Here is a 20,126-nt window from a genome sequence, read left to right as displayed (position 1 = left end):
ATTTTTCTCTTGTTGTTAAACAGTTACAAGCCACTGTATCTCAATTGGGTCGTGAGACTGTGACTCTCAGGAGCAATTGGTATGGAGTTGGACATAATAATCTTTAATCAGAGTCTGGAGGATGATGGAAGGAATCAGAGTTTGATTTGACAACTGAAACAACTGCCAGAAGAAGGAAGTTATCAACTTCATGGAAATCAGCATGGGTGATGTGAGGATGAGTCTAAGAGGCCTACTTCAATCTGTGGACTGATGGTGAGAGATGCGTCATTTACTTGATTTGGGAAAGGCAATGCTGCTGTGTGTGTGTCTGCTGGTTGGTTCATACTTGAAACTATGAGGTTGGGTGGGAGGCCTGTTGTAGGAAACTAGAGGAGACAGACATGTGATGGATAATAAGGTCACATCATGCAGTGCTCTATGCTAAATGTTATGATGAGCATGACAGTTACAAGTTTGATCATCCCAATACATGCTGACACTTGTCTGTGATTGTTGGTGGATGACCGCAAAGGTCTTTACTCTTGCTCTGCCACCTCAGAGTCTTCTTGGTACACTACTCCTCATGAAGATTACCTTCCATTCCATCTTTCTTGTTTCTACAATATCATGTTGATAATCATTTCTGTTTTACAATCCACAGGCCTTCTCTTCTCCTGCACTACAACACTCATGCTTACCTTATCAGACCCCTTCAGGCAAGCACCCAAGAAGATTGACAGGGCAATCCAAGAAGACTGCAGATGCACTAGCCAATTTGGCAAGACAGACTAGTATCACTTTTCTTTCAATATTCTTTTTTTTAGAACCGTGTGTTTTTAGCTTCACCCCAATATTAATTAGAAGGACTATTTTGCAAACGTAGCTGACCGAACATTTTTACATATATGCAACTTGGGTCTCACTGGGACTGACAGAATGTAAAGTTATCTGTGTCATACATGTTCATGTATTTCTATTCCTCCACAACAGGCTACTGATAATTTCCCAGATGAATGTTATGTTTGTGTTGTGTTTGTCTTTTTGTCACACCTTTCCCAAAATCCCTTGCCATTCCATATATCAAATCCCTAACCCTCTTCTCCTGGGCTGTGTGATTGATTGAGGTGTTACTTAATATTTTACAGCATTGATCAATCACACACCTGATGGGGTGGATGTGGCAGAACCAACCTCAACTCAGTGTGCAGGATCTTCATTTGAGTTCACCTAGGTGGAATGGGACCTTGCTTCCAATGCAGCCCTTGCTTCATCCCTTCAGGTAAGAGAATTATGGAGAATTTGTGTACCTTTAGTTTAGGCAATAAAATTGGCAATGGCAAAACTCTCCGCCCCACTCCTATGGGTCAAATTTTGCAGAATGCACTGCAGAGAGAAGAGTATTATAGCAAGGTTGCCTAATTGCATAAATAACTGTTACACTACCAGCAGATTTGTGAAACATGCTACACTAAAAGGAATATACAATCAGCCGATTTTGAAAACACGCTGCATAAAGGCAGCAGTGTGAATTGAAACTCCCCAAAAATGATTTTAGGCATAAAGAACTGTAAATACATTTTTAAAATGTCCTTCTCCCCAACCAATATTCCAAACAAAATATGTCAATTTGTCCATGTTGCATAGAAGAACTTTTAAAAACAAGTCCAGCAAAAACCCATTCCCACCCTCTCCACCCACAACAAGTCCCACCCATCAAAATAAAAGGTTAAAAAAGGGGCAGCAGAGGGCACTTAAGGCGGGCCAGGATTCTCCTGAGAAGCCCCTCCACACATGCCTGACGGGCCTCCTACTGCACCAGCCTCCGAAGGACATGGCGCTGGTACACTGTCTCTGGGGGGGGAGGGCAACAGGGATGATACAATGGTGGGTGGCTTCCCTGGCACAGCATTGGAGGTGTTACTGGGCTGAGGGTGCTGAGGCCTGGCTGGGACCCTGAGTACTGGCAGCAACTGCTGCTGCCTCATCCTTCTCTTCCTCAAGGATCACCAGCCGCTGGTACTCGGCCCGTATGGCCTACAGCTTCATCCGCCACAGCCAGGCTGCTAATTCCTGCCATGATGGTGGACCAGAATGAACAGCTATATAAAAGGAAGAAAAAAAGAGAAATTGTAAACAATGCTCTTAGCAAAACATGTTTAACATCATGTAGTGTAGTGGCACAGTAACAGTATATTTGGTAGTAACCTGAGGACATTCAATTTTAAGCCATAAAAAGCACTATGAAGTTTAAGTATTCTTCTCTCTCCTGTTGTGCTAAATTAATGATGGCATAGCTAGCTCAGCTGGGGCCATAGTCATACTCGTTACTGTCTGCAGCTGGGGCAGCTGTACTAGAAAATTATATAATTCCAATGGCCCTGTTCTTCTTTGTACCTGGACTAAAAGGCCGATGAATACTAAGAATGAAACACGCCACATAATATAATCAATCATGCAGACATCCTGTCTGCCATAAGTAGGCAGTGGAAAAGCGATGCATTGCAGTACAGGGAAAGGATTAAGGAATGGGGTATAGGTTGTATTTGGCGCATTTGCACCGTCACAGACTATCCCATTCAGGGAAATCAAGGCACTTACTTATGAACCACTTTACTCACTATTCTCATGCCCCTCCTCCATCACACTTTACAATAACTACTTTTTTCCAAAATAATACATTTGCTTTGCAGTAAGAAAAGGAATCTTCTTAACGTACAGAACTGCAGGGTAAGGTAGAGGGGATTAAGATAGGTAGGTAGAGTACACAATTCACAGATCAATCATTTCCTCATCATCAGCATCATGTGCCTAAGGTTTGGCTAGTAGTGTGACTCACTGTGGTTGAAAATGTTAAAATGGAAAACTTAGAACAGAAGTAAATCCATTATGGAAGCCATAATGAATTATATTTATCACTTGGATTGAAAAATGTGGCACAAGCAAAGATTGGATTTCTCAAATTATTCAGAAGTCTGGGACAGGACTTAATAAAGATTAAAGGAGTGCAGTACTAGGAAGTGACTGACACAGTGGGCACTGGAAGGAGGAAAAGGGAAACACACCTTGTTTTTGCATTGCCATGCACCGAGAAGTGTTTGACACGTTAACTTAAGCTGACAGACTCACAGTGCACAACCAACATTGCAGAGCCAATGCTACCGAATTGATCAATGCATCTGCTAGGGCATCATAGGTGGCACTGGTGAAAGGCCATAGCTAGGGAGGGAGGCAATGGTAAATGGATGCTGGGATACATATTACCTGCCTCGCTTAAATAATATTGTGAGTCAAGGGAATATTCTGAAATTCCTTCCAAACCTTTGATAAAAACCATTCCAAGCAAGTAAAATAGGTGAGAAGAATGCCCCCAGCCAAAAGAGCTCCTTTGTTTCTTCATTCCAATCATTTATCTATTTATCATTGCAAATGTGTTCTTCTAGTACTCTTATTCTTCACCCTTGGTTTTTTATACACACCATTTAAGCTAAGCTTTGCATTCTCTCATCCAGTCCTTCACCATTTAAAACCATCCAAATTCCAAACATGGCTAACCTTTCACCAACATCAATTTGCCCAAAACCCACCCATGCATCCTTTCACCCATTCACTGATCCAAGAGATCTAACCCAATCAAGGAGTCCATTCACCAATCCAGGCATGGTATCCTTTCAACCATACCTTTTCACACACCTGGGCTGATATCCTTCACTCGTACACCCTTTCATCTATCCTTCATCCACCAATGCATCCTATCACCGTTCTCATCACCCACCGATGTGATTATTGTTATGCACCCTTTCATCCACACACACATCCTTTCACTCATATTATATTTCACCCATCCATTCTACTTCCATCCTTCTTTCAATTTTCCAAAACATATCATAGTTCAAGTTCATTTTATAAACCTTAATTTGCTGAATTGCAGATAGAAGAGGGCAATACTTACTTAACTGCTGCTCCATCTGCAAAAGGAGGGTGTTGACGAGGGGGTCAACAACACTAGTACACCCTTGTAGTGACTATATTACTAATTGTCAAAGAGCAAGCCATAGGACTTACCACCGCCCGCCACTGCCGCATCAGAGACTACCCCTTCATCTGCTCCCGCAGCCACGTCGGTGTTGGCGCTATAGCTGCTGGCCCTGGCACTGGTGGTCAGTGTGGCTAGAAAAAAGCATTACACAATTTAGATGCCACATCTTCCTCCCCTTGTTGTTTTTTTTAAAGTAGAAAAATACAACTGCAATACATCACTATACTTCGGTTACAGATTCTCTTTTACCAAATATCAGGTGGGCATTTTGTTGGTTGGTGATTTTTTAAAAGGCAGTTTATCAAGAGAAATAAAAATATGCTATAATTGGTCAATGAAGGACATATGGTCTTGGTTGGCTAAAGAAATGGGCCCATCCTCCTCATACTTCCGACCATGGTGCACGGCCATCAACTGCTAGTATACTAATAATACATGCACAACATTGGAGGGTACAAAGAATTACATGACCATGTTCAAAATTAACTGGAGCAAGAAAAAGAAAGCCTTCTCATGAAACATGTGTAAAATACCTCACATGGGCATGCAATCTTCAGTACATGTGTTCTCTGAGCCTTACCACCACTCCACGAGATAAGGTACATAAGGGGAGAGGGAAAGCTCACTGACACAGCAGAAGAAAGGAAGCCACACATAGACTTGTACAGCCAGACAGTGTGAAGTAAAGAAACTTGAAATATAGAAAATAAGTAAATAGGCTAATGCAGGGATAAGAATCAATCAACCAATCAATCAGTGCTTGTAAAGTGAAACTACTCACCCGTTAGGGTCTCAAGGAGCTGGGGGGGGGGGAGGAGTAGCGTATACCGGTGAGGTGGTTATTAGAAAAGCCATGTCTTCAGTTCCTTCATAAAGCTGAGGAGGGAGGTGGTTTGTCTGATGTGGAGAGGAAGGGTGTTCCAGGCATTGGCTGCAAGGTAGGAGTAGTTCTGGTAGTTCTGGTTTTCCTGATGTGGGGTACTTCTGTGAGAGAGAGCTGGGCTGAGCGTAGGGTCCTGTGTGGTACGTGGCGGTTGAGTCTCTGGTTCAACTATGCTGGTCCGGTGTTGTGGAGGGCTTTGTGTACATGGGTGAGGATCTTGAATGTGATTCTTTGTTCTATGGGAAGCCGGTGCAGTATACGCAGGTGTTGCAAGATGTGGCAGTGTCGAGGTAAGTCGAGGATCAATCTGGCATTGGCATTCTGGATGTTTTGTAGCTTGCTCCACTTGAAGGACTTGCATAGGAGGCAGAGGGTGTGGAAGCAGGTGGAGGTGAATGAGTTGATTTGATGGTTCATGCTGAGGTTGGAGTCCGGGATGATCCTGAGGTTGTGGGCTTGCAGGTGGGGGTGGGTGGGTTTTCGAGGGTAGGTGGACACCAGGAGTCATTCCACACATTGGGTTGAAGGCTCATGATGAGTAATTCTGTCTTGTTAGTGTTGAGTTGAAGGTAGCTGTTTCTCATACCGTTGGCGACTGCTTCCATGCCTTCGTGGCGGTTGTATCTGGCTTTGTCGGGTTCGTTGGAGTGAGAGGATGAGTTGGGTGTTGTAGGCATAGGAGATGATGTTGATTCTGTAGCTTCTGATGAGGGTGGCTAGTGGGGCCATGTAGACATTAAACATTGTGACACTGAGGGAGGATCCCTGGGGCACTCTGCAGGTGCTGGGTGTGGGGTCTGCGAGGAAGGGGGCGAGCCTTACTCATTGAGTTCTGCCAGAGAGGAAGGATTGGATCCAGTCGAGGGCCTTGTCTCTGATGCCGGCTTCATGGAGTCTTCTTATCAGGGTGTGATGGGAGTCTGTGTCGAAGGCCACCGAGAGGTCTAGTAGGATGAGTGCCGCCATATCTCCCTTGTCCAGCAGAGAGCAGATGTCGTCTGTTGCAGCCAGGGGGGCTGTTTCGGTGCTATAGTTTTTCCTAAATACAGATTTGGAGATGTCGAGGATGTTGTGGTTTTCTATAAATGTGGCGAGTTGGCTGTTGACTGCTTTTTCGATGACTTTCACAGAAAGAATTTACGAAACAGAGAAATCGAAGTGGAGTTTGAAAAAAATTAGGAGACAGGCACAGTAAAAAGGTAGAAAGAAATTCTAGGTGTGGAGCGTAAAAGTTAGGGAAATAAATATTAATGTTAACAGCAGGAGGACTTACTGGGGCCAGCAGAGCCATCTGCCCCTGCATTTATGGAGGGGCCACCTTCAGCTGCCTCACCCGCCTTATCAACACCAGCCCTCTTCCTACCTCTGGATGCTGGATGATGTAAGAAAAAAAAAAGAAAAACGCAGTAACATTTCTACATCAGAGGTTACAGAGCGCCTGTATAATAATAATACTAGTATCATGGATTGTCCTATTCCAAATTTCCTAAACTACATTTGGGAATTACTAATAAATGGATTTCTACAGTTCTCATCTCTTTCTCCATCTCTTTCTCATGCATTGATTGGAAGCATGCAAAACTACTACACATCACTGGGAAATTGCTTGGCAGTTGGCACTGTACGAGCTACAAAACATAAAGGCACATAGAAGTGAGAGAACATGCAAACTCACTAATACTAATATATTAATGGTGACTATCTTAAACAGGGCACAGGAAAAGTCACATATAACTCCAAGGTAGCCACCTCCACCTCTGAAAATATGGCACGGGGCTGCACCCCTTGATGTTGTCACCGCTCTCAAATAAGGCGGCTGACGGTTGGGGGCCTGGCACTGACGCTCCACTGCTGTGCCATGGCGCTGGGGACTTTGGGGGGAGAGATAAGGAAGGATTAGTTAAAATGTAAAAAGAGAAAGAGAAAAGGTAATATAATAAAAATAAGCTAGGTGGAAATAGGTTTTAAAACAGAGGGCTAGGAAAGATATAGAGAGATAGAAAAGTAGGCCACAGCACCATAACAAGCAAAAAAACAACAACATGCCAACCACATGGTCCTGGTTGTGCAAGAATTCCAACACAAGGAAGTACTTCGTGTTGCCAATGACATTAAACGTCAAGCAAACCGGTGTGGCAAGAAACTCCGCCCACTAGCTTAACAACTTTGCATAGTTCTGCGTAGCACTGATAAGCGAACTCCGCCTAGGCCTAGTTTTATTGTTCCATAACAATTTAAGCAAAATAGCATAGTTATGTTTGAAATAATGGTGTGGAATCTGGAGGAGCAAGTTAGCTAAATTAAAGAGAATAGAAGGCACTAACATAATTTTGATGGAGTCCAGTCTGTCTTACCATGATTAGAATAAAGGATTTCATCGAGATATAAGTGGGGTAAGTTTTGTCATTACTAAGTTTAATATTGATAGACGTAGTGTCATTAATAGTGTTAGCAAACCATAGTCCTAAGCAAGTAAGTTTCTGAGGGCTCCAGGCAAAGTTATAACACAGAAATTCTTGTGTAAAGCAAAATGTAGTAAGATGAAGAATTTCTCATTTATCAATATTATGTTTATATCCCGAAACTATAGCAAAGATACTTACTTCATCGAAGAATGCCAGAAAAGAGTAGGCCGACTTAGATATACATATTAGAATATCATTCGTATATGAAGACATTTGAAATTGTCTTCCTTCACGTTGAAAATACGTAATATCAGGATTTTGCAAGATTTTCAGTACGAAAGGTTCTAAAGGTGAAATAAATAGTAAAGTTGAAAGAGGACAGCTCTGTCTAACTCCTCTATACTGTAGAAACTGTTTTTAGTTAAAGACCATTGACAGGAATCATAGCTGACAGAGAAGATATACAAGAGAGCAAGTAAAGTAAGAAAATATGGGACAAAAGCAAATCATTTAAGTGAATGGAAAATAAAAGACCAGTTAATACAATCAAAAGCGTTCTCTGAATCTAGAGCTATCACCAATAAAGAGTGAGTATACAGTACTTACTGGATCTACTTAATGTTTTGAAGAAAAAGTTGAGTAGTGACTGTCAAGTTTCTGCTTTTATCGAATTCTGATTGCAGTTGAAGTATCAGTTGTGCTAAGAGTGAATCAAGTCACAGAGCAATGAGCTTTGCAAACATTTTATAAGCTAAGTTAACTAAAGAAATAGGTCTAAAAAATTTGGAAGACTCAGAGTCTTCACCTTCTTTAGGGATAAGACAAATTAAAGATTCTTGAACTGTCCCTTTTGCCGGAGTATTAGTGATGAAAAATGAGAATAATTGGAAAAGTTTAGGTAATAGAATTTTTGAGAAACAAAGGTAAAATTCAATCGTGAACCCACCAGGTCCAGGGGCTTTCCCTTTCTTGATTAAGTCCATTGAGTTAAGAATTTATCAGGTAGAAATCTCAGTGTCAAGAGGGCTGAAATCAATATAAGAGTCATGTTCTCTAAGTATAGAAGAAAAATATTGTGGAAATGAGTCAGAATGAAAGTGAAAGTCCAGAGTACATAAAGTGATATAATAGGACTTAAATTCTTCTGTGATATCAAAATCAGTAAGAAGAGGAATATTTCCCTTATTGAAAATGGACTCTACTCTAAGAAGTTCCTTTCAAACCTTAAGACAGTTAGCCAAAACTTTGCCCACTTTATTGTGCCCTCCATAGTATTTAGCCCTAGATTTAAGTAAATAAGAGGTGGCATCTTCCGTAGAAAGTTTATATAAATGGAATTTAGCTTTAAGTAACTGATCAAGGTGGGGTTTGGATTTAGAAGTATAATATAGGTGTTCTAAATGTTTAATGTGCTGTAAGAGTTGGATGACTTCTGATTATTAGGTCTATGTTTTTTGGAAACATATGAGACAATGAAGTCTCTAGCTAATGCTTTAAAGGAATCCAAAAGAAGTTGTAGACATACAACAGGAGTATCATTAAAAAGAAAGAATTCTTGAGCAAAAGAGAGTTATTAAACAACATCCTTATATCGCCTTTAATAACAGGGATAAGATCTAAATCTATAATGAATGGGCAGAGATCAAGATTGAGCTGATTTCTGCATATATAAGATGTGAAGATAGGGTTTTAGAGGAAAAAAATATGGTATATCCTAGATTAAGAAGAATGTACTGGAGAAAAAAAAGTATATTCTCTCAATTTTGGGTTATATAGCCTCCCTGCATCCATCAGAGATCTATGGTCAGTAGTTTATGTGAATTGTTTATGTACTTTAGAAAGGACAAAGGTGATCTTCGAATTACGATCAATGAAAGGGTCCATGACTAAATTACAATCACCTCCAAACAAAAGTTAAGCATCTGAAATTGATATCAGTTTTTGTGAGATTGCGGGTCAAAAGTGGTTATAACTGAGTAGGAGCATAATGTCAAACATTATTATTGAAATGTTGTTGCTAAATAATTTTACAATAATCCATCTCCCTTCTTCATTATTTCCTTAGAAACTAATTGAGCATTCAAAGATTTTTTACAGAGAACAACCACCATTTTTCCTACTATTGAATGGAAATACCAATTTAACATACAATAAGTTAAGTGTGATGGAGCCACATAAGGGGGATGACACAACCGGGGTCCAGAGAGGTTGACATAGGAGGGGAGACCAGAACAAACAAAATGGTATTGATGTATTCTTGAAGACATAAGGAAATTTATTAGGTAATATAACATTCAGTTAATAAAATATATCAGGGAAATTTATTAGGTAATATAACATTCAGTTAATAAAATATATCAAGTTAGATTGTCCGAAAGAATATATTAGAAAAAGCACAAAATTATGTGACATTAAATTTGTAATTTGATATCGCCTCTTCTCTGCAACTGTCAATAAACTTTTGCAAAAGAGAAGGATCTTCATAAGTCATAGTTTAGCTGTTGTAAGTTACTTTGTACAAACAAAGATATAGGAGACCAAATCTGGCATTCAGAGAGTGAAGGGTTGGATGCATGTCAAGAAATTTCTTCCATCTGCCTTCTGTAGATTTGACAAAGTCTTGAGCAAAGAACAGATTGGAGCCAGACTATGTGATACGTCCTTTAGCATTGGCTGGTTTGATGACTTTGAGTAAGTTGACATATTCTAAAAAAATAAATGATAACACCTCTGGTTTTCTACAAAGAGGAATAAGAAGGGTGTCCAAGTCTATTTACCTGTTGAATAGTTAGTAGTGGGGAAGTAGGAAGATCCAAGTATCACACTTCAGACTATAGTACTTTTTTAGCCTAGGCTGTATCCATGAGATCATCAACCTTTTGTTCCACTTGACTAACTCTATCCTCCATGAATGTCTATTTATCATCCTGCGGTTGAAGTTGTTTCTTGGTTTGCTCCATGTATGGTTGAAGTGCCCAAATTTCCTCGAGGAAAAGTTCCATTGAATTTGTGGCAGTAGACTTTATGGGTGATAGAGGGTCTTTTTTTCACTCTTTGATTAGTTAGAATGGAAGCATTTAAAGAAACCTTGGAGGGATTTTCCAAAGACGTAGCACAAACTAAAATGGAAGAGGAATCATGGCAAGTTCCTGCACTATCTTCCATATTTTCCAGAACAGAGAAAGAGTTAGAGGTACTGGTCCTGGGGGTGGGTGTGGAGACTGATGGTGAGATTCTAAACAGTTATACATTTCTAGTCCTCCCCATAAGGGACTAGTAGTATAATTTGACAATAATGGCACCACAGCAGTTGAAACATAGCAGGCAAATATGTTCAGACAGAGAGCCATTGCAATAAGGATGTTGAAAAACCTAAAAGGAAGAGGAAATGCGTGAGTACTTTGTCTTCTAAAGGCATTAAAAAATGTTCATGGAGACATGAAGGACACCGCACATGTTTTTCATTAAATGATGCAGCGGTAAAAATTGTATGTCGGCAAATAATGACGAGCACCACTCGACAGGAAGAAACAAAAAGGCGGATGCTACCTTCTGGTCAGCGCACCCGCTGAGTCATGAAGAAAATTTCCCCTAGAACAGAAAGGAATAGTCTCTGCCACAAACCTGCAGAAGCAGTAGGTTTTCCTCCATTGTTGCCTGAGGAGCCAGCTGCAAAGTGTGCCTCCTTAACAAGCAGCAGCCGGTCTCCCCACCACAGCAGAGCTCACTAAATTTCAGCCATCCCGGACTGGTACCAAGCAACACACTTCATTATTTACCATATTCAATATCACTTACTCTCAAAGGAAAAGGCAAGTTTGTCACGTGGGTATTTTTTTGCGCTTTAAATTACATATTATAGTTTAAGATGATTGTTTTTTTGTGATCAAAACATTTCATTTAACAGCATGGACACTCAACTTTCTTGCCCTGTGAGATATTTAAGGGGACCAAAAGTGTCAAAGTCAAAAGTTGATATGGACTGATCTGGTCCTCGTGAGCCATTCACCCCCGACTATTCGTCTGCATGCACCCTCTCCGCCCGACGAGGAGGGGGCTGCAATGGTTCTACAGTTGCTTCATCTGAGTGTGATCAAAGCTTTCTCTGCCAATTGCTTTAGGGTACATATGTGAAACAGAGTATGCAACTTGTCAGCATTTGGAGCCCAGCAATAAGGTGCTTGTGTAACACGTTCCTTCTCTGCAGATGGAAAACCCTGGTCATTGTTTATTTTCTAAATGCATGTTTGCTTCATGTACACACAAAATATCTTGCACATAACAAGCCCTTTAGATATGTTTTCTTAAAATTATATTTTATGATAATACATGTAAAATGTGTGTATTCCTCACATTGAGTGACAGTTTTAACTATTCATTGACCACCTTCATGTTCTGGACTTTGACTTTAAAAGATCTGCATGAACAACCAGGGTTAAAGGCACATTTTGGGTGCAATGAATGCATAAAATAGAGCTTAAATAGAGAAAAAAGGTAGTAAGCCCATATCCTTTTATTTTGTATTTAGCTTATTTGTAATTGTAACACTTGGAGGGGCATCACTGAAAGAAGGCTAGTGTAACCCATCAATAACCATAGTCTTTTTTTTCATAACATATGTTATTGAATGTCCACGGTATTCCAGCCAAAGCTGGACAATAATAGCACATATTCATATAGCCATGGAAAGGATTAACATTTCTAAACTGTAACTGCGTGTTCTCTCACTCCTCCACCAAACCCCCCCATTCTCTAGCACATCTTGTACATAAAACAGTTGGTCATTACACAGACAAATTATATATCTACTACACATCAACATTCAGTACTTCAATGTCCGCTTGATGAGACCGCGACTGAGGAAAGGAAATGCCCCTATATTCCACCCATTTTTGCCAAATTTTCGAATGCTTGCATGGGCAGCCCCGTGCCTGATATATAGGTATCTCTAAAGCCATACAGTGGTCCAGGCCTCATTTCCAAACACTCAATGCAGGGGGTAACACTGCTTTCCACAGTCTGGCAATATCTCTCTTTGCTATCGTGAAACCCAGCAGCAATTATGTACGCTTATATTTATTTTACCCAACTCCCTCACCGACACGTAGAAGTACTAATTTGGGGTTGAAAGGTATATGTAATGATAAAACTGTACTAAGACATCCTATAACCCCTTCCGAGAATGGTTTCAGTGTGGTACAACCACAAACTGTGTGGGGGATTCATAGAGAGAGCAGGACTATTTGGCCCTGTTCTGGATGAGCTACATTGGCGCGTAATCTCCGGCTGGGATGAAGGTGTAAGAAATGGCTGTGTGTAAGAGGGAGTTCCTTTTACGGACTAGGTAGTCTCACACACATTATAGTGTCATGCTTCATCATATGACCACCTAGCCCCACCCAGGTAAGGTGATACTACCTGGGCGGACTCAACCTCGTTGTTATAAAAACTACAGAGGGAGTGCTGAAATTAAATCTTACTGGATAATATGAGGGATCCAGATGAATAGTAAAAGTGCCTTGCAAAACACATATTTGGTTAGCCGTTACTTTAATCAGGGTGTCTGCAGGCAAGAATAAAAACAAAGTGAAGGACTCTGTTGAGAATTATGACTCAAGGGGTCTAAAAATGATAAGGGTCCAACATGTTTCTGCCCGCGCTAAGAGCTGGAAGGTCTGGGGCATTCGTCAGGGTCTGGATCCCTACAAGGAAGAGAGCAGATGGATAAGTGCTCAGTGATTATTATAAAAAGGGGGGGCCTACCATTCAGCCAAGGGCTCTATCGCAAACGCAAATAATAGGGGTGAGAGTGGGAAACCTTGGTGTGTACCTCTTTGTGTCTGACAGGTCTCAGAGGAGTGCCCAGCGATTCTAACGGAGGCTGTAATCTCTTTGTTTAGTAGCCTAATGTATGAGATAAATCTGCATATAAAGTGATTCTATCCTAGATATCTGGGGACCATTCAAAGCCTCTAACCAGTGGATCAATGCAGACCCATTCAGCCAAGGGCGCTATCGCAAACACGAATAATAGGGGTGAGAGTGGGCAACCATGGCGTGTACCTCTTTGTATCTGAGCGCCTAGCAATTCTAACACAGGCTGTAATCTCTGTGTTTAATAGCCTAATGTATGCGATAAATCTGGGACCAAAATTCAGCCTACAAAATAGAGTGAACCAATATGTCCAATTGACAGAGTCAAAAGTTCTGTCTAGGTCTGCAGTATAAGATGGCAGCTGGACTCCTGAGGCTACATGCCAAGGCCAGCGCATTAGAGGCTCTCAGTTTATTATGGCGTGTTGCCTGACACAGCATAAACCCAGGCTGGTCTGGATTAATTACCTCTATGATATATGGTTGCAACTTATTTGCAAGTGACCTTGCAAGGAGTTTGACCTCAAAGTTTAACAACAAAATTGGACGATATGAGGAAGGGTCTACTGGTGGGCGGCCCCGCTTCTGAAAGACCACAAGTTTGGCATGATGTCAGTCTGATGGGAATAGCCCCTCTTCTACCACAATATGGAATGTGTTTATGAGATGTTTCCCCAATTTAGACATATATGCCTTCAGGAATTCGCAGGGGAATCCATTGGGGCTTGGTACCTTGCCTGTACAAAGGTCAGCCAGGGCTAGAGCGAGTTCGTTCTACGTCAAGGCCTCTTCGAGGCTCCAACGGGCCTCCTCAGATAATGTACGCATAGATAGGTCATTCACAAAATCTAGGACTTTCAAGAACCTTGGGCTTGGGTTTCTAAGGAGAGCGTGTATGACATCTTTACTCATATCCCCAAATCTGATATTCATCTAATGAAAAATAGTTTGCCTGTTCCTAAAATTGGAGCTTCTTTGTCTCACACCCTTTTTATTGGGTCTATTGCAAGCAATTCAGAATCCAATGTGTATCAATTTATTCTTTTACAGATCTAGATGTAAGATTACTGATTGATCAAAACTTTTACAAAATCACACCCATGCTCCTAGCATTGCATAATGGGCTTGCATGATAGTACAATCTGAATATGATTCATGTGGGTCCTATGAAATTTAGCAGGGCAAAAATTTCACAACTGTTATGATCTCTCCAAGACCTATACAATTTAATAGGAGTAGATATTTATAGAATACTGTTTATTCTCTCCGGCAACTTAAAAGAGTGAAAGAAAAGCAAATTATATATATATATATATATATATATATATATATATATATATATATATATATATATATATATATATATTTTAATGTAGCTATTCAAATGACTGCTTTCTTTGGCTACTGTTTGCAAATTGTCGGACATTTAGGCTTGTAAAGCTGTTGAAAATAAGGGCCATATTTATACTTTTTGATGCAAAACTGCGCCAACTGAGTTTTGTGTCAAAAAGTTTAATGCCGGCTAACGCCATTTCTTTGCGCCACCCGGGTATCAAATTTATACCTTGATGCTCCGTGGCGCAGGCCATGGGTTAGTCATTTTTTTTTACTCTAACCATTGCGCCACATCGTAAAGCAAAATGACGCTAACGTGGAGAAAATGACTTTAATCCGGTTTACGACGTCTCAAACCGGATACGCGCCATTTTTCCCAGCAATAGTGTCAAAAAGCGGCACAAACACAGCAAAATGTGCTAAGGCGCCCCAAAATGGATCCCAGAAGCCAGGAGAGACCCCAGTCGACCAGGAACCAGCCAGGAGGATCCAGACAAGACCCAGGAGAGGGAGAAGAAGAAAAGGAAATGGTGTTTAAGTGCAGAGGAGCGGGAAATACTGGTGAAAGCGGTGATGGAACACCAGCATCAACTTTTTGTCACCTCAAAATTGTCAATTGGGAGGAGAGAGGCAATTTGGCAACAAATTGTGGACGAGATAAACAGTGTGGCAGAAGTACAGAGAACAGTCACTGAGTGCAAGAAACGCTGGTATGACTGCAGGCCCAGGACCAAGGAAAAAATGGTACGGAACAGGAAGGCAGCACTGCAGACTGGAGGTGGGAGTCCAGCACCGCAGGAGGCCCTGGACCAGATGGAGGAGATGGTGGCAGCCGTCATCCCAGAGGAGATCGTCACAGGAACTCAAGGACAGGACAGCGCAGACTACCAAGAAACAACACAGAGGCAGGATAAGTTGCATGGGGGACAAAAATGCCTAAATGTCGACTGCAAGCAGGGGGAGGTACATACCTACTACACAATGCATGTCAGCCATGGAAATCAGGCAGTGGAAAGGGCAAAGGGGCATGGGACTGGTGCATGGGCTGTGCAGGGGAAACCAGGGGCACAGCATCAGACTACACCAACAACCTTTGCATGGGGGTACTCTGCCATGCCAAGGCTGTTGGAAAGGCAAAGCCAGTCCAGGAGGGTAGGATAGAATGTAAAACTGGCCTGCTGTCACAGGACAGCTGGTATTATCACAACATGAACTAGGTCTCAATTTCCAGTCTCAGGCCATATTTGCAAGTGGCATGTACCATTGACAACAGTTGCCACTACCACCTGTGCTGGTCATGTAGCAAATGGCAGTTAGATGTCCATGTATCAAACACACTCAAAATAGAGGGTTCAGGATGACGACGTTATCAATCCCCTTTATTTCCTAACAAAGTGTAAATCCTGTCTAATGCTCATGTCTATAGGCGCAATGAACATCAGGTATTGTTACTTACATTATGAAGAACACAGCAGTAATGTCATACACATCCTGCACATTCCAGGGTCTACCCCGTGACTGTGTTACAATAGCTGCAATGCCACCTTGCAACATCCCAACTGTCATGCTGCTAAGACAACAGCATTGAGGGGGAGAACATATGTGTCTAGCTAGTTAAACACACCACACAGTCATAAGAGGAAATGGTACACTGCCAGGCCCATCAGTGCAATCCAATGTAGCACACATTTGCCAACATCAACATGACACACTACCAATGCTGACACCTGTATCATGCCATGCCAATGCTATACATAGTATGTGCTTGGTCTCAGCAACCTATAGGTGTATGTAAAATATCAGAGACTGGGTCAGTCCCATATTGTTAAGTGTGGTGCAAGTGGCATCAGAACACCCACAGCCATTGCAAGGCCTCACCATGCTAATGGAAGTGGAGGGAGGGATGAGTAGGGCAAGAAGGTGGCAACATACAATTTGGACAGAACCTACACCTAGAGGATGTGACGCAGACAATTCTGCACACTGCCCACATGTGACATGCAGGTGGGGCATAGGCCTGTGAGAATGCTAATATTAATGACAGGAACAATGAACAGGAACCAAGATTACAATGTCTCACTAATAGGAAGTCAGTGATGTCACATTACAACTGCCACAACACAGACACACTAATTGTACAATATTTAATTGCAGAGGACGATGGCTCTCCTGTGGATATGCCTGTCCTGGACTTTCCTGATGACATGGATGATGAGCTGACAAACATTAGCCAGCAGACCCTCCAAGTTGTCCTTGGAACCCTCTAGAGCCCACCTTCAGTCGCAAGGAGCAGTACAGATGGAGCAGCCATCACAGAGGAACATCCCACTACCCTAATAGTACAACCTGCCAGCTGCAAACCAGCTGAGGACTCTGAGGACACTAGTACCACCTTTGAGAGGACAGTAGTGGGAGTACAGCAGAAGCTGGCCAAGGAGGTGCTGGTGGGGATGCAAAATATGGCAGCCAACCTCGAGTAGATGTGCATGATGTCATCTATAGAACAGTCAGCAGCCATGCAAGCGCTTCAATCCCTCCTACAAGGACTACAACGTGTGTGGGATTTCACCACTGCAGTTAGGAATTTGCCACAACACCTGGCATCCCAAACCTTTAACTGCGTGCACAAATGCAATCATGAGCTCTTAAGGGCCGTCCTGGCTGCCTACCGCAGTGATGTAGCTGCTATACTCAAGAACCAGCAGCTTCTCCTTGCTGTAGTAATGCCCTTAATAGCCCCACAGTTGGCAGCTACAGGGAATTCTGACTCCACGTCTTCAAACCCTGAAGTGTGTGTTGCCCCTTCAAACCCACCACCACCAAGGGCAGAGGAGACAACACACATATCAGAAGATGAAGACTTGGAACAGATCACCTTCGCCCGTAGGAGTACCCGGTAGCACAAGTCCAGGCCACATGGGCACTGATTTACTAGGTCCTGTGCTTGTTAACATGCCAGTCTTGCTACAGTTGGTAACATGCACTGTTCTCCAGCAAACTGTTTACCTTACCACTATGCACTGCAATTGTCTCTCATTGGCAATTCATGTTCCTCTGCACTGAATTACACTTCACCACAGCATGTCCAATGACATGTCCCTCACCATTGCACTTGTGTTGCATCACAATAGAAGGCGTCACACTAATAGACTTACAATCCTGAACTATGTAAATTTTGCACTACAGCACTTTAAAATAAATAGCACTTACAAAACCACTTTGTCTCTTTGGAATGTGACACATCAACTGTGTAGGAGATTTGTGATGTATGTAATATGTTAATGGCCATAGAATGTCAATACAACAGTATAGAAAGAATGTGGGCTGATAACTATGCACTGGGGTCTGGATTTTATCATCATCTGTGCTTCCTTAGGCTTATTTCTGAAGGTAAAAGATAACAAACAGTATAATGCTGTGTAGATCTGAAAACGTCAGCTCCAAAGTATGTATAAGATGAAACTCATTGTGGGCAACTATCCCTTCAAGAAAATCTTTATGTATGTGACATCTGACTCTAAACTTTAATCACACCCACACACACCATACAGCAGGAATGGATGTCTACGAGTGTATGGACAATTATGTAACCTGGGAGTACAATGTGAGAAATGATAGGTGTGAGTTATGTATACAGAACCTCATTAGATTTTAACATCACTCACCTTATCAGGGTTCACATGAACATCAGGCTGTAGGCAGACGTCCCACAGTGGCCAAGAATCCAATACAGGACTCCAACGATGACAGATTTAAAAACACACCAACCTTTACAACACATTGGGAACCATGGTTACCTTGAGTGGTGGGTGCAATGGATAGCAGATATATAGAGAAGTAGCTTTGTTGTAGCTGCCAATGTTACAGCTCATTTGGAAGTGGGAAATACCATGTCAATAATGGGATTCTGATGCAGGATGGAACACAAATGCAAATACTAAATTGACACTGTACACCCATGCAAAGACCCTTATCCCCAAGCATATGACACATACTGTAAAGGAGTACCTAAAACTTTATTTTACAATAATAAAGGAAACTTAAACTAGGGGAAACACCTTAACTAACCTAACCTATTCTAACTATACATTACCCACAACTGGCCCTAACTACCCTAAGCTAAACTTACCACATTTAACTAAACACTCTAAACATCAACCCCACTATATGACGGGACACATGGAGGACAACATATACTAACCTGAACACATACTAACTTATCCTAAACAAATATATATATTTACATATATATATTTATACACATAAACCCCAACATCATCCCCCACCCACCCACAAAAAAAAGTAATAATATAACACCCTCCACCCCCCAACCCACTTATACTAACTAAACTAACTGCCTTTTTTCTAACCTAACACTAAGCCCCCTAAACCCACTAAAGAAAAGAACGAGGAAAGAGGAGGGACAGGAGGGAATCATGGGTGAGGATCCAAAAGTCACAAACTGGCCCTCCGTAGGATCTTCTTAATTCCCCGCAGTCTCCTGCTATTGCGGGCCACCTCCTGCTGCAGCCTGTCCATCCGGCATAACATTTGTTGCATGTCACGTTTTAGTGTCTGTAAATCTTGATTGTCCACTACAGCAGCTAGGGTTGTCTGTGTATCACGTGTAGACGCTGGTGGTGGTGCTGTGGTTGGAGGGGAGGTGCAGGAAGTGCTGCTTGTGGGCCCGGGGCTGATGAAGTCGAGGGACCAGCTACAGTGGCTGTCATCCCTGGGACCACTGTGGTTTGAGCTGTGGTGGCAGTTGTGGGCAATGCTGGCACTCCTTGGGCAAATGCCCTCCATACCCCTGTGGCTCTCTCATGGCAATATCTACGTGCCATATTGCGGAACCCAGCCACCACATCCAGTATGTGGCGGTAACGCGCTGCCCGCCTCTGAAATAACCGTATCTCCTGGGCATTCACATTGGCAGCTGTAAAAATAGAGAAACCAAATGTTAGTGACATCATTGTGTGATACATCTACAGATGATATTCTAAAACTTCATCAAAAATAGCACATACAGTCCAAATCACAGTACAGATGATAGAATGTCCCTGAGGAATGACATGCCAACGCAGCCTACCCATACACTATCTAACAGCACAGCAATGCACAACAAGGTGTGTGCTTAATTAAATGATCTGTTTATCTTTGCTCTGCTATTAGTCACATAACAAATGCTGCAAGTACTCCACATTGCCAGGCCTACTAATAACTATCTTCAGGATCACAATCAAGACACACAAGACCTGTGATTTGTGTATGGAACTGCCAGGACGGTATGCAGTTGGTAATCATGAGGAGGCATTTTAGTTTGGAACACATGAATGTTTGAATTACATGTCTGTCATCTACACTGTGACCATCACAACTAGGTACACATATTTTCTAGGCCTAACCCTGTGCCTCAGAGGGGATGAACATGCAACACATACTTTCAAACATCAAGGACAACCATGAAGCTTTGGACAGCTGTACATGGGTTTAGTCAGTCCACCACAGGTAAGGAAGCCTGCCAACTAGGATTGAGTCAACCACTGGACAATCACATCTACATTTATTTTTCTAACTGCAGACAATTGTCAACATCATTAGATCTCACTGA

This window comes from Pleurodeles waltl, chromosome 1_2 (assembly GCF_031143425.1).
Source record: "Pleurodeles waltl isolate 20211129_DDA chromosome 1_2, aPleWal1.hap1.20221129, whole genome shotgun sequence".
NCBI classification, from domain to species: Eukaryota; Metazoa; Chordata; class Amphibia; order Caudata; family Salamandridae; genus Pleurodeles; species Pleurodeles waltl.
The sequence above is the reverse complement of the archived record's forward strand: the minus strand, read 5'-3'. Positions refer to the sequence as shown.